The sequence below is a fragment of the Sinocyclocheilus grahami genome, unplaced genomic scaffold (assembly GCF_001515645.1).
Source record: "Sinocyclocheilus grahami isolate Dianchi unplaced genomic scaffold, SAMN03320097.WGS_v1.1 scaffold54.1, whole genome shotgun sequence".
Taxonomy (NCBI): domain Eukaryota; kingdom Metazoa; phylum Chordata; class Actinopteri; order Cypriniformes; family Cyprinidae; genus Sinocyclocheilus; species Sinocyclocheilus grahami.
This window is the reverse complement of record NW_015505233.1, coordinates 5669998-5676262: the sequence shown is the minus strand read 5'-3', so window position 1 is coordinate 5676262 and position 6265 is coordinate 5669998. Positions and strand designations below refer to the sequence as shown.

The following is a 6265-nucleotide window of genomic DNA, read 5'->3' as shown; positions in this document are numbered from 1 at the left end:
TATATATAAATAAACACACGCAAATAGTTTTTTCATCCTAATATATAAACAAATTATTTTTTATTTAAAATGAACCTAGAATTTCAATTTTGCGGAGGAGAAAAAAAAAAAAAAAAGTTGAATTGTCGTAAGCTACAAATGAACAACAAACAATGTCTAAACGTTATAAACATTTCAAAGTCATGTCCAGGGCATAAAGTAATTTTGATGGCACTGATGAGTACAATCCAGACATTTAGTGCATTTGCTCCTCTTCTCTCTAACCGTAAGTGCACCAAGTAGCTAAAGAGTCCACAGGAGGTGAAGTCTCTTATTAATAATTAACACTACATTTGCGGTGTAAACAGTGAACTGAATCTCTCTCCACCTCACATCAACAGACTAAAGACTGATCCTATCACTAGTCCTTTACAAACGGTTCTGACTCTGCCCACATTTTTTGGTTATGTCCACATATTCAATCTTTTTGAGGAAGGGCGGGACAATTAATATCTAGGGTAATAGGCTTTAACATAGATTTTGTCATTTGCCATTATGTTTCTAGGGGTCACTCCGGAGTCCGGAGGGTTTGAATAAGTGTGATAATTAGCTCTTGAAGATGTTTTTAGTTGCATGTAAGAAAGCAGTAACTAGAAGTTGGCTCAAGAGAAGCCCTTCCAAAATGGATCTTCTAAGTATTGTCAGTCAAATATGATCTATGGAAAAAATTACCTTCTCTCTCTGGTTACAGAAGAACAAATGGGAAAATTATTGAAGGAAATGGGATTGTAATATACTTCAAACAAGCAATGGCTAGACTTCCAAAGTGGACCTCAACTTCTATCTGTACCATGCGGTTCTTGATTTCTAAGACTTCATGTAACTGTTGTCGTTAATTGTACATTTTTTGTATTTTATTACTGCAATCTTTTTTTTTTCTTTTTTCTCTGTGAATGTGAGTGTCTCCTTGTTGATATTTTGGTTTACGTTCTCTATTTGTGTGTACTAAAACAGAAAATCTGTATTAAAAAAAAAAGTTGAACTAAATTAACTGTTCACTTTAACGATCTAGCTCATCTGTGGTTGTGAAAGAACTTTCCCGGTTTGTAACACCAACCAACTTGTTGGTTAATCATCTTGCTGTTGGTCAGGAAAGGAACTTAAGCAACAGTGTGCAAAATCCAAAGCAGAAACCATAGCAACTACTAGGCAATGCCAAAAAATAGGATAATACAGCATGCGGTGGTAGATATTTTGTGCTACTGCTGTAGATGCATTTGTGTGTAAAGAGTATTTATTTGTATTTTTGCACAACTATCAGCAGGCAGGATGGATTTAGATTTTTTTTTACATGTGAGAAAAGGTGAATGTAAACGTCACGAGAATTTAGAGCATCCTCGACATGTCCAGAACAAGTCAAAACAAGGAACAAAACATTGTTCTGTCTTTAGGCAAAATGCAAAGCAGAGCAGAGTTGACTATAGCTGCCAAGCAACATCACAACTTGTGTTCATATATGCATTCATACAGAACTCAACCGATGTGCTGTTACAGGTGTGCATGTATGGTTGTTTTCACAATTTCAGAGATAGAACTATGGGTATTACATTAGCTTTCGTGTCTTTACTCCATTTTTACGAGATATGAAGCCATTTCTGTACTGATGCCAAACTTATTCTCTTGCTTTGGCAAGTTCTAAATAAAAAGAGAAAATCAAAAAGTAAGTATTTAATTCACTCATTAGGAAAAACTTGCATTAAATCACTTAACTGGTAACCCAACAATGACATATGGTTCAACAATTATTGACCCAACAACACACAGAAAAGGTGCACACTGTACAAAACTAAACAGAAAATCCTTACAATCATAAGTCCAACAATATGCAAAACTGTACAGATGACATATGCTGAATAGGAAAATTAGCAATTTAGTTTTTTAAATGTCTCGAGTTTCAATAGTTTCCTGTTCTCAGTGGTCAGTGATTTATTGTTTATGCACGAACCATGTTTACCCTCAATGCATTTGAACCTGTATCTAACATAGTCATATTTTCTTTAACATTACATAGTTTGGTTAATGGCTTTTGAGGATGAACGGGTGTCACGCAGCTGACCAATTTGTCACATTTCAGATGAATATATAGAGAAATCTCAAAGTTTGATTGGATGTAAATCCTTTGATGTTGTGCTTACCAACACTTTTAAAACCTAAAACGTCTATTTATTTTGCCAACCAAACTGCTAAATACAAAATGCAGCTAATTATGCACTGCCCGCATCCCCAATAAATAGACCAGTGACCAACCAGCTGAAAACTACTGTTTTAGTCAACAAATCAGCACATATGAACAAGAAACTAAGAAGCAGAACCAATATGTAACACGTGTGTGCCTGCATGTATGAATGAGAACAGAGCACACTATATATAGCTCCAGTTAAGATTAAAAGCACTGTCTATATATACACCCACTCACTGATGATCATTTATGTGTGACTTCCAGTCCACTGCTGTTGTACGAGATGAATAATAATGTTTGGGGTTAAACAAAAAGCAAGCTGGCCACTCTGTGATGAACTACCTGGGCGCAGGTGCATGGTCATGCAAGACGTTTATGTGAATTAAATCATATTTAAGAGAGCGTCTCTGAAAAAAGAGTCACAAACTAATTTCTGTATAGGTCAAACACCCTCAAAACATGATCCACAAACCAACTGACTCAAAACGATGGACAAAAAAACAGGTCCAAATGACCTGATGATTTGAATGATTATACCATTCAAAGGTTTGGGGTCGGTAAGGTATTGTTTTTAAAAGACGACTACCATGCTGCTAAAGACTGCATTTATTTGATCAAAAATACAGTAATATTGTGAAATATATTTGCAATTTCAAATAACTGTTCTCTATTTTAATACATTTTAAAAATGTAATTTACTCCTGTGATGGCCAAGCTGAATTTTCAGCAGTCATTACTCCGGTCTTCAGTGCCTTCATTTTAACATGCTGATTTGCTGCTTAGGAAACATTTCTTATTATTATCAATGCTGAAAACAGATGTGTTAAAGTATTTTTGTGAAAAGTTTTTATTATTATTGATGAATAGAAAGTTTCACAGACACGTTTGATCAATTGAATGCTTTTAACTTTTGAAGGGTAGTGTCATTTGTGAAGGAAGAAATGTGAACAAAAATTATTTACGCTTATCTTTTACATATACAGCTTGGCAGTGTGAAACAAAAACAAGGCCATGACCAGTCTATCACCTCCCCTTTAACAGTATAATGTATCTGAAGTATCTTCAGGCACTCAGAAGGATTCCTGGAAGAGGGAGACTTCTCTATCACTGAAACTAATTATCTGGGGTGGAGTTGGGTGGAGTTTTCCCATGTGACGGCTAAATGGAACACAAGTGACCAAAACATAGTGACATGAAAGAGTGCGAGAGATCTTAAAGGACACTTCTGAGGAACGCCACTACATGCAGGAAGGCCCCCAACCCCCTGTAAGAAACTGACTGACTGCAGGGTTTTCTCAAAAGACAAGCCTCTAAATCTTTAACACATTCTGTAGTTTACTTTAAAAATGCTTATGTTTAAATGGGTAAAATGAGACTAACACCTTGGGGGCACAAGCTTACACTGAAGGACATTCCTTGAGTCATCATGGAAATGTATAATGAGTCTAACTCCAAGGGATTTACCCTAGTTAGTCAGTCAAAAACCCCACTGATGCACACTGTGCACTACCTGGTCTTCCTACTCCTGTTCAGCACAATGACTTGAGAAGTACAAGAATAGAAAACATGTGCTCCTTCATTAATTCTAAAATGTTTTGGAGTGCTAAAATTTAAGCAACATTTAATATACAAAGGAAATCATTGATGCAAGAAACTGTACTTCAATTTTTCCAAGCCAAATGCACTGCCACAACCTAAAAAACCTAATCTGGGGGTTGTGCAAAGCTCAAGCACATACTTGAAGAAGACTGTAGGCTACATTCCCTAAGAGCATGCAATCTCTCAGGCTAACATTCTACACGCTAGTGAAACCCAGGCAGGAATGAAACTCGTTCTGACTCCACAGTTAAAACAGTTTGTTAATGAGGTAGGACAGGCTGTAAATGGTTACCAGTAATAAGGTTAAAGCAACATTTGCGGTCTTTCTCAATGTCCAAACGTCATGCAATTCAACGGATAGTTCCCCCCAAAAATGAAAATTCTGTCTGCTTAAACATCTTAAGAGGCTTCCAATCAGAGCTTCTGTGATCACTAAACAGAAGGATATATTATGAGTGTGAAACTTTTAGATAGTACAGAAAAGTTGTAATATTATGAATATTAATAGTTTTTTTGTCAATGCTTCCTTTCGAGTACTCAAAAGATCAATAAAACAAACATAAGTACTTGGGGAGGTCAAATGTTTAATTAAAACATTTTTGACAAATATACGAGTAAAATAACACTGGTACATTAATAATAATAAAATAGCAATGATTTTGAAAACACAACACGTAATATTACAACGCAAATCTACAGGCGATCTTGACCGTGGTAGTCAGAATGTGTCAGAATCCAAACTATGCTCTTCCTGTAACAACGCGCTAAAAAATGTGGTTGCATAAAGAATTTACAACATTTGATAAAAATCACATTCCTATTATAATGTATAGAACAGATTGGCACTGCACATATTGCACTTAACTGTAATTTAATTATCTAAAGACATTAATGCACAAAGTTTCACATTAGTTTTCTGGTATGGCATGCTTACCCAACGCCAAGCAAAAGTGACACCATAACCAATCATAAAAATGAAAAATACATTTTCATGACTGGTCATTACTGTTATTTCTTCCTAGTACATGGTCACTCATTTTAATCCATAAGGCTGACTTTCTTTTTTCTAGGATCAATTTATCCTTCTCTGAGAAAGGGCATTCAGAATCAAACAGGTCTTAAAATACATTCCTGGAAGTGGCCACTGATCTAATCTTCGTCTGCACTTTCAGCCCCTTCAGGGAACAGTCTGAATACATTTAGGTTACAAAGCATCACTGATGAAAGCAAACACTTCATATAATTTCTAACTTACAACTGTAACAACAAATAAAGCTTAGGGGAATAACGAAGTTGTAAATGAGAGGAAAAATCTTAAGTTACATTATGAATTCTTGTTTAGGCTGGATTCATAGAGAGCTGGAACTTTAAAGGTCATTTAATGCATTTTAACTGAACAGCGGTCATTCGATTCCCTAAAACTATTGTTTTAATTTAACTGACATTTCCCTTCCCTTTCAACCTGACTGTGTGCAGGAATCAAAACCAAACTACATGCAAACAACAAGGCACACAAACCATAAAACTGTGCAATGTGCTTAGTTAAAAGGCAATTGAGATATGATAGTTATGACAGTAAATTATACACTTTATGAGAAGAATGTTCCTGTTCATACTATGAATTCAATGAGCTGTAGCTGTACTAAACCCAGTTACACCAAACCAACTGTCAAAGTAAATGAACCCCTTGTACAGACATGATCAGGAAGGTCACAACTTGATGACAAAGACCACAAGTACAACCTAATGAGGATTCATTCAAATTACAGAATATGAAACTGAAAATGGTAAAGAGCTGATATCCGTTAATAGTAGGCTAATCTACTATTCATACCAACATTACATTATAAAATCTAACAGATATTGTACACACTAGACGCACGTAAGCATCAATAAAAACAGCTTCCAATAACACGAACCATGGCAGTGACTAAATTTAGATTGTTTTGGAGTAGCCTAGTTATTTCTCTGAATCAGCCTACCGGTTGCATGTATTTCCCGAAGCTGTTTTTAACTATGATATGCAATCTGTGACTGTACCTTTCACCCAGGTGACGCCGCCGAAGGGATACTAACTAACTAACAACCAAACTAACTTTACTTCTGACCGGTAAAATGCCGAAAAGACACCCACCAGACACATTAACTTTCGCTGAAACAGAATTTGTAAAGAGCCCGTTTACACCTTCATTGTAAAGCAAATAAAAAGGAGTGTTTTAGCGGACCTGCTAACGTCAAAACTCACCCGCACGCGGACGACTCCGTGTCGCTCTCCTCGTCACAAAACATTTAAGTTAAAGCGGACTTCTTGCTATCAAAACTCAGGAAAGCCACATGAAGAATCAAAGCTCATCACAAGTAGCTTCGCCACCAGCAGAAGTATATACTAATATATAAATGCACAGAGTCATTCATGCAAACACAAAACACCATCATGGTAACACACAT

General features: G+C 36.0%; 1 protein-coding gene across 3 annotated transcripts in view; it reads right to left on the bottom strand.

Moving 5' to 3' along the window:
• Positions 1-6265, bottom strand: part of LOC107583559 (N-acetyllactosaminide beta-1,3-N-acetylglucosaminyltransferase 2-like) — a 30325-nt gene that overhangs the window by 6371 nt on the left and 17689 nt on the right. For 2 of the 3 annotated variants that reach the window (XM_016269825.1, XM_016269827.1), the window contains exon 1: positions 6063-6150. The exons of the other annotated variant lie outside the window; for it this stretch is intronic. The gene's annotated coding sequence lies outside the window, so the exon portion shown is untranslated. Of the gene's footprint in view, positions 1-6062; positions 6151-6265 lie in introns of those variants that run through there. 3 annotated transcript variants of the gene reach the window in all.